At 36.5% G+C, this 17,965-nt stretch overlaps 1 protein-coding gene across 11 annotated transcripts in view; it reads left to right on the forward strand.

The window, feature by feature from the left end:
* NFIA (nuclear factor I A) overlaps nt 1–17,965 on the forward strand; it is a 369,193-nt gene that overhangs the window by 133,909 nt on the left and 217,319 nt on the right. The gene's annotated exons all lie outside the window — the stretch shown is intronic.

The raw sequence follows: 17,965 nt of genomic DNA on the forward strand, positions 1-17,965 counted from the left end.
CCCCCCCCTTTCCCCCCACTGTTGTTGTTCCAGGGCGATCGGCCCCGTTCACACCCGCTTGGCCCGGGCACCGTTGGTTCACCTGTTCCACCATCCTGCCGTGGCCCTGTTTTCGTGGGGGCCCATTGGGGCCGGCAGTGCCTCCACTGCTGCCTGCTGCCAGCACCACATTGCTGACACCTTCCATGTTCTGCACCGCTCCCTGGTGGTCAGCACACGTCATAGCGAGCAGTCGAACTCCCAATCGAACTCCCGGTCGAACAATTGGCTTATTAGATTTCTATTATATAGGACTAGAGGCCCAGTGCACAAAAGTTTGTGCACTCAGGGCAGGCGGGGGGGGGGGGTCCCTCAGCCAGGCCTGTGCCCTCTCACAGTCTGGGACCCCTTGGGGGATGACCATCTGCTGGCTGAGGCCTGCTCCCCAGGGAATTGGGCCTAAGCTGGCAATCAGACATTCCTCTGGCAGCCCGGCAGCCCTCAGGGGATGTCCACTTGCCAGCAGGGAGCAGACCTAAGCTGCAGTCGGACATCCTTAGCGCTGCTGAGGAGGCAGGAGAGGCTCCCACCACCAGCGCTGTACTGGCAGCCATCAGCCTGGCTTGTGGCTGAGCAGAGCTCCTCCATGTGGGAGCTCACTGACCACCAGAGGGCAGCTCCTGCATTGAGGGTCTGCTCCCTGGTGGTCAGTGTGTGTCATAGTAACCAGTCATTCCCAGTCTTTCTGCTGTTAGGGTCAGTTTGCATATTACCCTTTTACTATATAGGATAGAGGCCTGGTGCACGGGTGGGGGCCGGCTGGTTTGCCCTGAATGCTGTCCCGGATCAGGGTGGGGGTCCCGCTTGGGTGCCTGGCCAGCCTGGGTGAGGGGCTGATGGCTGTTTTCAGGCTGCCCACACCCCCTTCAGGGTGGGGGTCCCCACTGGGGTGCCTGGCTAGCCTGGATGAGGGGCTGAGGGCTGTTTTCAGGCTGCCCGCACCCCCTTCAGGGTGGAGGTCCCCACTGGGGTGCCTGGCCAGCCTGGATGAGGGGCTGAGGGCTGTTTTCAGGCGGGTCAAGCCTGCAACTGAAGCTCCCAGTCTCTCCTTTTTTTCTTTTTTCTTTTTTTATTCTGGGATTTATTTACCTTCTGTAATTGAAACTTTGTTGTAGCTCCAGCTCCGATGCCGGGCTATCTGAAAGCAGGTCTCTGGGGTTTGTTTCGCTTCTATAATTGAAACATAGTTGCATTTCGAAGCTGTTGCTTTCAGGCTCAGAGCCGGGTGCAGCAGGCGGGGAACCTTGGCTTCCTCCATTGCCAGGGCAACCAAGCCTCATGTTCGCTTCAGCTGTGTGGCTGTGGCTGCCATCTTGGTTGGCAGTTAATTTGCATATCACCCTGATTAGCCAATGGGAAGGGTAGTGGAGGTATGGTTAATTACCATGTTTGTCTATTATTAGATAGGATGGTTTCTGTAGACTTGTCCTCAGACTTTATTAATTTACTTTATTCATCCAGTATATAATTATTGAACGAGTTATTATGTGCAAGATACTGTCTGTGTTCCAAGTATTGTTTCATTGTTTTTAAGAATACACATCTGAACATTTTAGAATTATTAGCTGTATTTTATCCAGAGGAATAAATGAGAGAGAACAATGAAATTCAGTAATTTTGTCAGTGTTTAAGCATCAAAAGTGATATCAAATAGAAATACAAGTCTGGGCTATTCTTTTTCTTGACCACATGATCCCTCACAGTTTTACATCTAACATGTATTATAAAGTGTTATAGTAGAATTGCTGTTTTTTTCCTAAAGCTATCTTTAGAAGATTTTTCAAAAGTTTTAGAATTTCTAGGGGACTTAGAGGGATCTTACTTCATTTGGCTGAAAATTTGGTGTCTCCATTTAAATTTGGAAACCAAACCAGAGAGCTTTGAGTTCTCATTTATCATTTAAAATGTCAAAGAACATAAAAGTGAAAAAGCCAATTTTGGCCTAATTTTGCATATTCAGTATAGTTTAAAGTTTTACGGAATGAGACTGACTTTACCTGCTTCTTATGAACTCTGTTATAAATAAGTTACTTAGAAAACGATTGAGAGAATAAACCTGAGCCTAATGATACTATACTTTCAACTAAGAGTATTAACTAAATTATGTATTCTTGGGCAAAGTCACATAATCTTTTTGGTGGTCAGTGTACTTCTTGACAGTTTTTAAATTTTAAGAGTCTCCCTTCTACTTAATTTTCTATAAGAGAATTTCATGGTAGTAATCTAGTAACAATTTATACCTACTGTGTCTCTGAACTTTTCTTCCTTGTAGGATTTGGGCATTTAATACAGTTTAGCAAGTAGTGATTAGCTCTAGCACACACAAAATATTTCCTAACATTTTCAAAATACATTTACTACTGGGATTGAATTTCATAGGAGTAATTTAAATGCCCAGAGCACATGTGCCTTGTGTCATATCTTTTTGAAAAACAACAAAAACTTACTTCTGTTTATTATTATAGGATTTATCTGCCACTACCATAACTTGCATAATACTTCTCAATAAAAATAAAAATATAAAATCGCCTATGGGAAAAGAAAATAGAAATCACCTAGAGAAAACCATTATTAAAATTTTGCTATTTGGGGGTGTAACCTTCCAAATATATGTATGCATTCTTAAAATCCTCTTTAACAATTTAATGCTTTATCACAAATACCTTTTCCAAATGTCATTTTATATTCTCCTACAGCATTGTTTTAATGGCTGCATTGTAGTTCATTATGTGGGTGGAGCATCATTTGTGAAATCAATTCTGCATTGGATATCGCAAGTTTGTTTGCAAGTTTTTGCTATTATAATTAATGTGGCAATTAGTATAAATATACCATGATCATGATTGTGTTTTATAGATCATATTTATAAAAAAGCAACATTAATGTGATGAGAAGTGAAGAACTTTTTGGGTCTTAAAGAAGAAAGGGACCACAAAATCCACAATATCAGTGTTTATATTTTTAAAATAATATTTAATTTCCTCTTCGTTTTCAAAAACTATGGGATTTTAACTGTGTGTGTGTGTGTGTGTGTGTGTGTGTTTCCCTGCCCATATGCCCATGTATCCATCATAGAATATTTTAAATGCCATTGGAATACTTTAACCCATCCCCTCCAATTTGTGGGTTTGTGGGCTAGTCCAGCAGCAGGCTTTGGAGAAGTTACTTGCTACCTTATTATAGCATACTTAAACTCAATAGCAATTCAGGCCTTACTGGGTATTTACCTAATTTATTGTGGCAATGCGGTATTTAGACCACTGATTAAGTGAAGTCTGTCAGTATAGTTAAAAGAAATTAGAGACACTATCATTGCTAAATCACTTTACAATTCAAAGAAGAATTGTAAACATATGAATCCATTTAATTATAATAGTGCCAATTATAAGAGAAATTGTAACGCTGAGAACAGTGGCTTTTATGTAATCATAATAATGGCATGTATTTATCTTGGTTTGGCAAGTTAGGCCTTTCTTTAATACTTGGCTTTGCCTAAATAGAATGTGGTTTGCTGAAACCCACAATAACCCCCACACCCTCCAATTTGTTATTGCAGAAAATACTGAACAATAATCATGTGGTATGAATGATTAATGTATGCATGGGTTAGTAAGTATCTTTGAGGTTTAAAAAGTGTTTTTATTTACATTCTTCTGTTGCCTGAAGGTATAAAACAAAGAAATACAGATCCACGTGTTAAATACTCCCATCCCTTTTCATGCATGTATTTGCAGTGAGTGCAGTCATAGCTTTTTTTATTGTGTTTTGTGCTTTTTGTTTTTGTTTGCCAATACATATCCTTTAATTATATTTCAACTGTTGTATTTGATATGTAATCTATTTTTGAAATTCACTAAGTACTTGGAATATAGCTCCTCTAAAATATAGAAATAATGAATTTAATATTATTTGAAGATTGGCAAACTTAATTTATAATATTGTGTTCAAAATAATACCTATTAAAGTGACACTTATTTGGAGAGCATATGTAAAAAATTACTCATATTCTCAGTTTAATAAGATTACTATTATTATTGAGGAAGAGGTACTATCTAGTGATATAAACAAAATTACTGTGGAATTGGAACATTTCTACACTTTAATCTCAGGGCTTTTATTTCTGTTTTCTGCATTCAGAAAGATAATTTGCAGCAGTCCTAAGGTGTGCATTTATAGAAGTGAAGGAAATCCCACTTTCTAAGCAAAGAAGGAAGGAATTTAAGTTTAAAGACCAAAACCTAAAACAAATAACCCCAACCCCCAAAACCTTACTTTTAAAACTTCAGATAGGTCATTATTTTAAGAATAAATAGACCTTCTGTGGACACTACTAAATCATTGTAAAAGCTATACATTATAAAACATCAGAAATCTAAACTGGTGAATTTTTCTAAGACAAGCTCAAAAAAGTGAAGATAAACAAATAGTAGATTTTAAAATTTGACATCCTAGAAGGGTTAATATTTTTGTTACTTGAAATTTGATATAAAATTGTGGGCAACCCCTGACATGGTTGGGAGTACTTGATTATTCTTTTCTCAATAAATAAGAATGGCATACAGTTAATTTCAGCACTGTAATTGAGCAATGCATTCTGGGAAGTTGAAAAGCACTGTAAGATGAGGAAATGTTTTAGGGCCTAATCATGAGAAGAAAGGAGCCTTTCATGGCCCGTATGATGCTGTTGTCAGAGCTAAAGGCAGATAATGATTCGGTAATAATGGCACATTGTGAATATTTTAGCTGAAAAGATTTGGGCAAAATGAACAGACATTGTTGGTTTGTTAAAACTGAATAGTTGGTCTTTGGGCTTCAAAAGCACTCTGGACCCAGTTGAACATTTTTATTCAAAATTTTCCCTAAAACAATATACTTTTTTTGAAAGTTATATCTAATACCATCGCTATAAGAAGTTTTAAAATGATCTACTTGTTTAATTTTTACTCTGGAAATTGATAGTGTGAGCTCTTTTTTGTTACAGAGAAGTTTAAAAGTTTCATGTGCTGCTTCTTATATGTCTTTAATTTAATGGGCAGAAGCAGTACCTTTAAAGAACATTCTCATAGTAATGATGTAAAATATTAAATATAAAACCAAGTGTGTCAGATTGCAAAGAAAGTAATTTGCATTTTGTTTCTAAGGTTTCCATTACACCATTAAAAGTCTTGCAGCTGGATTTCTATGTACCTTGTCTTTTCTCCTCATTTGAATATTTTCAACCTGTTTGTTTTCCTTCTTGAAACATCTGTTAAATGCAGATTTATGCAGCTCTAGTTACCTATTTTGGGGTGAATGTTCCCAGAAGTTTAAGAGTGAATCCTCAAACTCTTTCTTCAACTTATGATGAGAAGAGAACTAAGCAGCATATTTTAAAACTTACTAACTTTAATGGTGGGTTCTTAGAGTGGGTAGCACATCTGATAAAAAACTATACCCCATTTTGTCCAAGTATAGATAACACTGTTATATTGAAATAATGCTTTTTAAAACTTTAAAATCTAATTCAACAAGAAAACTTTTTAGAATATGTTTTAGGACAGAATTCAGCCTCTATGTATGTAAGATACGTATATTTCCAGTGAGCTCTCATTTATTACATATATGCTATGATGACATAAATAATTCCAAGTCTGGTATTTCTTTTATAAATATACTTTTCATGCGCAGTTTTACACAAAGAGTGAAATGAAACAGATTTCTGAGGCTATACAAATGTGTGGTTTTTTTAAAAAAAGATTACTTATTAAAAATGGCTTCAGCCCTAACTGGTTTGGCTCAGTGGATAAAGCGTCAGCCTGTGGACTCAAGGGTCCCAGGTTCGATTCCAGTCAAGGGCATGTACCTTGGTTGCGGGCACATACCCAGTAGGGAGTGTGCAGGAGGCAGCTGATCGATGTTTCTCTCTCATCGATGTTTCTAACTCTCTATCCTTCTCCCTTCCTCTCTGTAAAAACATCAATAAAATATATTTTAAAATGGCTTCACATGCTTAAACCAAAATAACTTTTTTTTTGGGGGGGGGTGGAGGGGGAGGTTTCTTCTCTGAGATTTTTTTGAAGGGAAGAACGTTGCCGTATGTTTACATTAACATTTATTTTTTCCCATATGCTTTATATCTGTGCATTTGTTTAACCACATATTGTTTCTTTTTAGAGCTGTTTAATTTTAACAGCAGTTTAAAAAAATAAGTTAAATAAAATTACACTATTTAAAAGACATTTTCTTCAGGAGTTTGAACCAAAAAGTAAACTATTACCATTCGGTGAGACTGGTCTTAGGACAGGAAATAGGCAGAGTCCAGAAGCTAAAATAAAACAGAACAAATGTTTACCAGGAAAATGTGCTATGATCCAAGCAGATTCTTGTATCATTTTTTAAAAGTGGCTTTTATGGCAGGTAACCCATGAGCAGAAGATTCTTTTCCTTTATTTCTGCAAAGAAATACAATTTGAATTTTAATGCTCTACCTACACAAACTTACACTTTTTCAAGTTGGATAGAGGGAATTGAGACTATAAAATGAGATTGTTTACTTGGAAGCTCCATAAAATTTACCTTATTTTTAGAACATAAGACACACATTTGAAATTGTATTTTTAAAAATGTTCCAATAATCATTTTTTGACTTTTTCTCAGATTCCACATAATTACAGAATTGTTTGTTCTACTTTTTCTTTTGCCTGGGAGTATGGATTTTTCATTTGATAGTAAGAATTAATTTTATTTAGAGTGATAGTTATTATCCCCCACCCTTGCTCTGTATTTCTCTTTATTTAAATTCACATGGTTCTATCAGACAACTCAATGGCCAAAATCAAGGGAATCAGGGTGCTATACTCTGCTAACATTTACTCTGAGGCTTTCTGTAGCTATGAACTAAACCTTCATCAAAGGAACCTTCCAGGAAAATTAACCTTGAATTTTGTTAACAAATAATTTAAAGCCCATATTTGGAAACCAGCCTGTTTGAAAACTGACCTACCCACTTACAAATTACCAGATGTTCTTGCCTAATATGAAGAGAAAAACTCAAGTTAGAGCTTTTGTGGGGAGGACAAGGAGCCTTTACTGCTGGTAGAATTGCATTTTAGTTATTGAGGTATGAAACAGTGTATCAGTAGACAATGTATCTAAAATTAGGAAAATTATTAAATAACTTTAGTGTTTTAAAAAGATTTTGAATTAATTATCTTGAACTAAGCTTTTCAATGTAATTTTAAACAATTGTACTTAAATCTAACTTTTGAAAGCCTCAAATTTATACTAACCAAAATACATTTTTAAATACTTGAGTCTTAAGATATCCTCCATGAAAAAGGGTTGTTTTTTGTGTGTGAGATGTTTAAAATATAAATGCATGCTCTTGCCTCTCTTGAAGAGTCAAAATGCACATTAGAGATCTGAGAACTTTAGCCTAGAAGTTTCCAAATTCATCAGTGGAACCTTATTTTGCTCATAACCCCTAATACCCTCCAAAACACACTTTGTGAAATTATGCCCTTAGTTTATTTCTCTGCATTTAAGTGAAGAAACAGGATTTCAGTCCTTTTTGGTGTAAAAATCATCTTTTTGCTGACCCTTCTGTTCAGTAGGAGCCCTTCAAAACGAATACATTCCAGTCTCCATTTGGGTACCAAGTGCCCCCTGGAGAGGGACTTAATTTCAGATGCAGTGCTACTTGATTCAGTTGTCCCATCTCCTCTACACATCCATCCAGTCCATTGCAATTTACTTTAAGTACTTTAAACTGTGTCCTTGGAAGACAGATTTGCCTGGAGCTAGTCCAAGTTGGCAAAGGGATGTTCTAATAAAGCTCTAAGTGGTACTACTTGCTGATCAAGAGGAGAGGGTAAGAATAGTGACAATGTGATGCTACAAAGGTCATTTCATAGGACTCAGAAGTCCATTTTTAAAAGGTCTTCTTTGATTTCACCCCATAATTCTGAGTATTGGAAAGATTTGTTAATGAAGCTCTCTTTTATTCTGTTATGCCTACCAACAAACAGACTTTTAAAAACATTATTTTCAAGATTCATGACATAGGAATCTATTGAACACTTCTGCTTTAATTTGCCCTATTTCTCAAAAAAAACGTTATCACTTCTTTTTTTTTAAGTACATAAGAAGGAAATTGATTTGAAGGTTTAAACTTAAAGCTTAGTAAATAGTCAATGTAAAACCATTATTTGAATTTTTATGTACTCAGTATAGTTTTTTGTTGGAAAGAGATGAAGCAACTGTAGCAGGAAATTTTATTTTTTTATCACCAAAAAAAGAAGTTTGCTGTTCTCATCTAGATTGACATCTTCAGTATTTGCTGAATAGGCACAAATGATTCTTTTTCTATCATATCTGTCTTGCGTCTAAGAAATCTTAGATTTGTTAATGTCTGAGGCCTTCTTTAGTATGAGTGATTAATTAATTTTAGTGTTTGAACTGTTACTGAGCTAAAACCCTTTTTTTTTAAAAAAAAAAGCCACAACAAAAATCAGAAACCAGCCACATAATACAACATCAACTCTGTAATCTTCTTACCAAGTAGACTATAGCAATTTCAGAGGATTTAACACACTCTACTAGATGAATGACTTATAATTTTAAGAGACCATAAATATACATTTAAAAATTATAAGTGAAACAGGATTTTGACAATAATTCATATAATCTAATTAGCTAATGTATCAATTGTTAATTTTTTTAAGATACTCAGTAAACTCAAATGACATGTTGGACACCCAGCGAACATGTGTGACAGAAGAAAACTCCAACTCCAGCAAGAAAACAGTCTTTGTGGAATATTTAATGTTCTACAGTAGCATTACAGGAGATTAGTGACAAGCCAGGTTATTAAACTTCAAGTTTGCCTCATGCTATCTACATTAGGCAGCCACTTGGTAAAGCCTCAAAGTAACATGTGCCTCAACAGTTAGCGCTTAGAAACTGTTTTAACAAGTCTCCAGATATGTATTTACATGATAGACCATACTGACACCTTTTAGTGTTATCTGCCAATCAAGATTTAATAATGTTCCTTGATTAAATGTATCTGGTATTCATTTCCATTGTTACCCTACTTATTTTGCATTTTTGTGTATTCATTAAGAATCCATGGTCACCTGACCTCTTGGCAGCCTTTCGTAAACTTTACATCAACCCTGCTTCCCAGGGATTGCTGGGGTCTTTTTAACCCCCATGATACTGAAGATCCAAATAATTGAGTCCAAAGACTTGAGAAGGAATCTGCAAAGTCCCCACCCCCCTCAAAAAAAAAAAAAGAAATGCTTTAGTCTCTGCATTTGGCAACTATCCCCTCCCATCTTTTTATTTTTGGTAAAAGGATTTTACGTCAGACATATTATTAAAAGATTTTCTTTAACACTCAGATGCATTTTGTTCTAAAATGAATGCTTGCTCAAGAGTCTAAGAAGGTTTCATGGGAAGAGCAAAGCAATCTAAGCCATATGTATTGGGCAGGTTGCCAGTTGTTTGCCAATATGCCCAAGCCACCTGGCTGTGCATTCAGCCAAGTATGCCATTCCGACTAGCTAGCTTTAACCTCCCGGCTGCTTTTCAGTGCTTAGGAAACTCCAAAGGCCTGGGAGCTGCACTTCATTTTTCCCATGCCAGTAGTTCTCACTCAGACAAAATGCACAGCTACACTGACCGGTAACTCACAACCGCCCATTTTGAATGAACTCTCCTTTTGTTTAAAGCACCATTCACTGGTGTTGAACCAGTGCCATAAGATGAGTCTGGAGATAGCAGACTGAAACCTTTACCCATATGCCATAGACAGACACTTTGACTGACAAGCAGCATTTTATTCCCAAGCCTGCAGCGAGAGGGTTTTGTGATTCTGGTTTGCTGAGATTTGGATTGACTTCATTTGCCTCTGGTTTCAATTTTTATTTGGGGTGATTCTAACTTTTAAATGTTGGGAAACGTTTGTTCATTTGGTTTTCCCTTTTTGTTTAGTTTAGAAGTTGGTTGTGCTGTTTCATAATTTATCAAGCCTGATTACATAATCTTTGGCAAGCTAGGTCAGGAATTGTTGGGAAGGGCAACCTTAAAAGTGTTGATGGAATCTTGAAGACTGATTTATTCCTTTTAAAAGTCACAAGAGAAAACCTTTTACTTCTAAAAGGTAGTATTCTTTTTATAGGTTCATAAGAATTATATAATATGTCTTGTTTTCCTTTTTGCCTTGGCTCCCAATACACTCAGAGATAAATTTAACCTCAGGAAATACATCAGTCTAGATTTTAGCCCCTGTAACTTCTTTGTCTTCTATTGTTTTAATTCATATTTTTTTCTTTGATGGCCTTAAATTTGCATGTGTATGTGTATGTATATATGCATTTGATATATGTTTGTGAACCATTCAAATCATTTTTGGAAGGTAGGTATAACAATATAAATTCAGTGTAGAAACTTTAATTTTGAAATGGATGTTTGGATGTTTGTGGTTTAATAAGCAGGTGTTTCAGACCAGTGATCCCATGTTTTAAATAAAGGGAGCTGTAATGATGTAGATAGGCCTAGAACTTTCATTATTATACATTCTGTGGTAGCCTTTGGTCTAGCCAGTTTATTATTTCCCAACAGTAATGTGGTCTGTACATTCTTGGTGGATGCTGTTTTCCTCTGCTGGCTCTGTGACTGCTATCTCTCAGATCTTGAAGATCTGTTTTGGCTTGGCTCCAATTTAATCAGTCTGAATGGATCCTATTGAGTAACTTGACTCATTCACCCTGCTGAAGAGAGTTTGAATACACTATTTCTGAGGGTTTAAAAGAAACAACTATTACAACGTTCTTTTTTTTATTAGAATTGTCAGTCATTTCAGGAAAAACGTGATCTCTCTGTGTGTGTATGTGTGTGTGTAATTTGGAATCCATTTTTCATTCCATTAATAAGACCCATTCAGATCGTCACATTTTGGCCAAAGTCCTGTGACACACTCAACAAAGCCCTGAGCAAGGTGGAGTTGCATCAGCTCACAAGATGGATAGACAGAGCTGGGGAAGTGTCCCAGCGGGTTTTTGCAGTCTGTTAGAGGAGCTGCAGCTGTAACCACCCATCTGTGCTTCCTTGGCTTGGACTAGGCTTCTGTATTGAACACTTACCCTGAAAAAAGATGGCCAAAAGCAATGGATGGCATGGTTCAAATAATAATGACCAAGAGGAAAACCATTATATCCACACACTGTAAGATTCAGACTTTTGGCATTTCTGAAATTCTAAAATTTCTGCAGTATTCATTCCATTGCATGTTTTTCAGGATCCTACTGGAAAGAAAAAAATGAGCTTTCAGTTTGTTTTTCCACATGTACATGAAGATTTCCAGCATGTTAAATCCAAAAGAATACTGACAACTATATTCAGAGTTTCTTCACTGATTCATGTTTTTATCTTATGAGTAAGCTTTCCACATTAGGCGGCCACCTTACATAACTTTGCTCTTGAGTATTTCTTACTTCCTCATTCATTCTGAAATACAAATGTTTCTTTTAAAACATTTCTTTGCAACAATAAGCTTAATGATTATGGACAAAGAAAAGGCTGTTAGTTATTTGCACTCTTTAAGGTTCTTTAGAGGCACCTAAAAGAACCTTATAAGAATCTATTAATATCCAAAATGCAAATATTCCCCCAAAATAATATAAAAATTCTACCCCTATTTTTGATATAGGCAAATGACATATATCATTTATATGTATGTTTGATATGGGAAAAGGAACATGTTTCATCTGAATTATCTAAAATAATGAGGTCAGAGTAAAAAAATAACCCTGATAAGAATTCTTTCCTTTATTGGATCAAAAATTTCATATTGCATGTATACAAATCAGATTGAATTAAAGAAACTATCACTTAAAAGGTATTCTTGGAAAAATAAATTACTATGCCATTTCTCCCAATATAACACCCTAAAACAATTACTCAATCATATATTCTTAAGGAAAATAAATATCTTTTGTATTTATGCTTGAAAATTTGTTATGCATTTACAGTGCAGTGAAATTTATATTCATCTTGTAAATATTTTCTCCATTCTCAGAGCCCCCCAAAACAACACTGCTGCCCTAGGCAAGATTCTCAGACAGTGTTTTTTTTAATTCCTTTTATTTGATATCACTAAAATAAATGAGTTTATCAAGCAAAAAAAATGGAGTGTTTAGTCAGACATCATCTCAATGAGAAATCACTTATGGATTTATTTATTGAGTGTCTACTAAGCAAGGTGCTAAAACCTCGCCTGATAGAAGATTAAAGTATGATTGAGTCAGGAACCATGTGTCTTTCCTTTCTCCCCAACATTCACTTATTAGCTTTTCAATCAAATTTTATTGAAAAAATGCTTAAATGTTGCATTTTCTATTAGAATCTAGCATACAGGTGCAAGAACCTTATTAAAAACAATTTTGGCCTGGCCAGTATAGCTCAGTGGTTGGACCAGGAGGTCATAGTTCAATTCTCAGTCAGGGCACATGCCCGGGTTTCAGGATTGATCCCCAATGGGGGCATGCAGGAGGCAGCCAATCTCTTCTCTCTCATCATTGATGTTTCTATTTCTCCCTTTCCCTTCCTCTCTGAAATCAATAAAAATATATTTTTAAATAAAACATTTTGGGCAAAAAGGTTTTGGTAAAACTCAACGCTGATTCCAAACCTTTAAAAACTCTTTTGATAACCAGTAACAAAGGAGAACAGTATCCTTAACTTGATAAAATTATCTATATCAAATCAACAAAAGGAATCATACTGAATTATGAACTATTGGAGTCATCCTCACTAAAATCAGGAACAAAACAAAGGTGACTATTATACTATTATTTTGTAATGTTCTACTAGAAGTTTTGGCTGAACTATTGTTGTAACTTATTTCTGATTCATATAGTAGAGAAGAGGAGACAAAATGATCATATTTCCAAATGATAGACTTAATCTACTTAAAGAGTCCAAACAAGAACATGTGGAATTAATAAGCAAATTCAGCAAAATATCTGATTAAAAGATCAATATCCCAAAGCAATAAATTTTTTTGCAATCATCTCTAATAAGAAGCTACGATGGAAGAAAGATCTCATTCAGGAAAGTAATCAAAAACACAAAATATCTAGGAATAATTTGGTAGTGATTTGATGGAAAGGCCTGCTATGGGTTATCTGAGCTATGAGGGTTATAGGAATGTGAAAGATTGGCATCTGATGGAATTACCACTTACACATGTCTCTCACATTACAACTTAAAAGTTGTCTCTTACTCCTCTTTCATCATGCTTCATATCTAATCAGCCACCAAGTTCTGCCAAGTCAGCCTTCTTATTAGCATGCAAATCAATTCCATCCTACCCCATGCTTCCTTTATGTTTAGACCCTTATTATTTCTAGCCTAGACTATCTCTACTGTAGCCTCCTCTTTCTTTGCTCCCATTCTTTTCCTATCATCCATTCCTCCCATCCATTGCAAGAGTGATCTCTCCAAAATAAGGATGATCACTCCTTTACTGACATACCTTCAATGACTCTCATCACCTGCTGTATAATCCTGCATTTCTCAGCATTTTATATAAGGCTCTTTGTGATCTGGCTCCTCTTCCCCACTCTGGTGTCACTACCGCCACTCCACCTTTCACCTTTGGATACACCATGCTCCAGCTCTGATCCAGCTCTATTGAAATATTTGTGGTGCCCTGGCTGGCATGCTCAGTGGTTAGAGTGTTGGCCCATGCACCAAAGGGTCGCAGATTCTATTCCCGGTCAAGGGCACATACCTCGGTTTCAAGTTTGCTCCCAATCTCTGGTGGGGGCGTGTGCAGGAGTCAACCAGTCAAAGTATCTCTCTCACATCGATGTTTCTCCCTCTCTCCCTCCCTCTTATCCTCCCTTCCTCTCTCTCTCTTAAAAGCAATGGAAAAAATATCTTCAGGTGAGTTTTAACAACAACAAAAAGAAGTGCTTGTGGTTTACCAAGGTTCTGTGCTTTATCAGTGCCTCGGTACTGTGGTGTCATTTCACATTCTGGTTCACCTATTGAGTATGCTCTTCCTCCAAATAGCTCCACAGCCTGGAAAATTCCAGGTCCCCTGGCAACACTCAGTGTAAGCATTGTATCATTTGGAAAAGCATTCTCTGTTCCCGTAGCATCTTTATATACTACTATCATAGCACTTACCATTTTAGACTGTAGCCATTAGTAACCCCCACTAGAGATCAAAGCTAATTGCATCTGTAACATCTAGCACAGTGCCTAGAACATAATAGGTGCTCAGTATTATTTATTGAAACGAATATCAAAAAAATCTCTTAAGTTTGTAATTCATTAAGTTCTGTTTCTGAGATAATCATATAATTGTTTTCTGGGGCAATTGCTTTCAGATTTCTTAGTTTTTTTTGGCATCTTGGACCTAAACAATGACTGAACATAAAATATAAGTACATACATATTTTATGTCACAGCTAAAGTCTGACAGATGTTTAATGCTTTTTAAAAAATAAATAATAATAAACTTTTATGAATAGGCTATAATTTGTGTTTATGTTGTCAGTGCTAACCATCTCTTTATTATATGACTAGGTTAAGGTCATTAGCCTATTTTCTGACATTTGCCAATCACATAATGCTTTATTTAAACAAATGACACAAAATCATAGATATTTAAAATTCAAAATATTCAGATGCTTTAAGATTATCAGGACTGAATTTGGCACTCTTACATTTCAGAAAGGTATGAATAGCTCAGTCTCTAAGAAGGTTGTATAGAAACTAAGACTTGCTTACACAACAGTCGAGCAGGATAAAAACAGGAGTTCTGCATCCTGAAAAGCCAAGTATCATTAGCCTCATTTTATAGATGAGGAAACTGAGTTCTGAAGTTTGAGGCTGAGACCTATATTTTTAGTCTCCTGGTGAAGGGCTGAAAACAGATTTTAATAAGCTAACCGGGAGTTTAGTGAATTGGGAAGATGTGAAGCAAGTCCACGAAGCTCAAGAAACAGAATAGTGATTCATGATTGTCTAATTGTTTCCCATTTTACTTATGCATTTATAGAAGTACATATTGAGTAGGTTATATCTGAATAATGAAGCAGGGCATTAGAGTGCCTCTTCTATTTTGAAGGCATTCCAGAAACACTAATTAATCTAAGCTCACAAATAGTCCTCTGAGTGATTGGGCTAGACCAATTTTAACTAAAAGGGAAATGAAGCCATATATATTATATATGTACATATTTATGTAAAGCACAGTAGAGCTATATTACATCAAAGTTTTATTGCTGTGAGTTTGGGGTGACATGTTGTAAGTGGTAAAGCCACAAGTGAGTTATGCAGGTCATCTCAACTAAATGCCAGTAAACTGTTTTTATTGTACCACATCATCCGGTATCCTGCCTCTGCTACACATTTAAAGAGAACCAGTTTTAGAAATTTCCAGAGTTGTAAAGTTTTTATTGGTACTATATTTCAAACTTGCTGGCCTGTAAATATTAGTTCAATTAATTGTGGCAAAATTAATGAACAGAGCTTAAAAAAAACAACCACATAAGATTAGGGTCTTTTATTAAAACGTATTTCTTTCAAGTTTAGTTCAGTTTTCCTGGTTCTAAGTATAAATACATTCTTTTTCCCACTTCCCTTTTTATGTGAATCTTTTTCTCTTTTCAAAAGCCACCTCAAGGAGCTCTCCATGGGTACTTAATATCACCTCTAAATTTGATCTCATTTTTCTGAATGTTTGCTTTCACTTATTGCTCATAAATTCATTTGGCAAATTTTTTACTGCTTTTTAACCACTCTTTTAGTTTTATTGTTAGACTATTAATTTGAAGTTTATCATTATTAAACTTTTAATTGAGTGTATACTGTCTTTCCCAAGTAAATTCTAGGCTCCGAGTGCATGTACTCAATGCTTTATTTTGTCCCTGAGCTCTAAGACAGTTTTTGGGTTTTTTTGGTTTGTTTTTAATGTTCTTTCTCTTTTTCCTTCCCTCCTTTTCTTCTGCAGACATTGAGTACCTACCATTTTCATGTCTGAGCTGTGCATTGGATATTGGAGATGAAAGGCTGCCTAGAAAATGGCTTATAAAAATGATTCTCAAACTATTGTGTGCATAACAATCCCTTGGGGAGGGGAATTATTAAGAAAGTATACTACACCAAGCCTTATACCTAGATACCCAGAGAATCCTAGGCCAGGAACCAAAGATCTGTACTTCTTTTTTTGTTGTTGCTTGCTAATCCTCACCAGAGGATATTTTTTCCATGGCTTTTTCAGGGAGAGTGAAAGGTGAGCTGACTGGGGGCAGGGCGCGAACCCACAACCTATGTACATGCCCTTGACTAGGAATCAAACCCGACACCCTTTGGTTTGGCGGGGGGGGGGGGGGGGGGGGTGCGCTAACTACTGAACACACTGGCCAAGGCTAAAGATCTATAGTTTTTAACACCAGATGCAGGGAACCCACAGACTTTGAGAAACCGTAGGCTGTGAGTGATGGGAGAAAGTGCCATAAGCTGATCACAAAACTATGCTATTTACAAAGTGCTATGAAAGCATCATGCTCCGGGTGTTTAAGGAGCCCAGTGGAGGGGCACCTACTGAAATGAAACTGGAGAAGTCAGAGGAGTAATGTTGGTGCTTAATACTTCTCTGCATACATAATGTATATTTGAATTTAGAATTGAAGTGGTTGAAATCTTGAGACTTCATGACCCCAAGCAAATTCCTTCACTTCTCTGAGTCTGAATAGAGTGACCTTGGGTCCATGTATCCTCAATGCTGGTTCCATGACACTGATTTGGTTGTTCCTTGCCATAATTAATTATTTTCTACTGAGAATCCATAGGTAGATGTCCAGAGAGCTGTGAAAGTATCTTTGAACTCTTAACTTTTCCTCATTTTAAACAATATGAATAGAAGGGGAAGCAGGGTCGGCCCACCTTCCCAATGCTGTTAAGAGTCTATTTCACTGTGTAAAAAGTTTTCAGTTTTGAATGCTTGGTGCTGTCCATCCTTGCATTATGTGGGTACCTATCTATCCCCTCTGCTCTCTGATTGTCAGCTCTTCTGTGAGTTAGAATGTATGTTCTCTTCTTTGTTTCTACACACCTATTATGCTATTTTGCCCTTAGTAATTCCTTCAAAATATTGGTATATGAATGAAATGAATCCCTCATAGGCCCTGGTCGCTAGTGTTAGCCCCACTTTAGGCAAAAATGTTTGTGCAGTATCTAACCACTTTGGGCAAAAATGTTTGTGCTTTTCATATTACCATAAAACTGTCAATATTCCCACTTTTCTAGCTGTGGTGTTTTACTGGTCAGAGATCTGATGACTTGCGAGTTATTCAAGAAGACTGAATATGTATTTTTACTTCTGGCACTTCCAGAATGGGATTTTTGCACTATTTTTACTTTTTTTTTGTTTTTAAAGATGGCCACAACTGGGCTATTTCCTGGAAATACAACCTGGTGGGTTCTGTCTTGAACAGAGTAAAGCCTTTATACCTCTTGTAAAGCTCCACTCTCAAGAAAGCCATTCCCCCAAAAGGAAGTTACAACTTGTGGTAAAGCACATGGTAGGCAGGAGGACCAGTTTCTGTTGTGTGAATAAAGGAATGAAACGATTACATCACAGTTTAAAACTAAAGATTTATCAGCTTGTAATTTCATTTGTAAGAAACTAAGAGAACTTAGCTTCCCCACTCAATTAAAGATTGTTTTGCTGTTATGAAGACTCATTGTTTTTTTTTTTTTAGGTTAGTGTCTGAAATGCAGATTAGAGATCAGTGGGAATGATGTTCTCTTGTTCATGTGGTTTCTGAACTTTCCTACATCCTCTGAGTTCCCACCTTGTGACAGAACATTGGGGCTGCTCTTATGTTTTAACTAGAGGCCCAGGGCATGAAATTCGTGCACAGTA

The sequence above is a fragment of the Myotis lucifugus genome, unplaced genomic scaffold (genome assembly GCF_000147115.1).
Source record: "Myotis lucifugus unplaced genomic scaffold, Myoluc2.0 scaffold_63, whole genome shotgun sequence".
Classification (NCBI taxonomy): Eukaryota; Metazoa; Chordata; class Mammalia; order Chiroptera; family Vespertilionidae; genus Myotis; species Myotis lucifugus.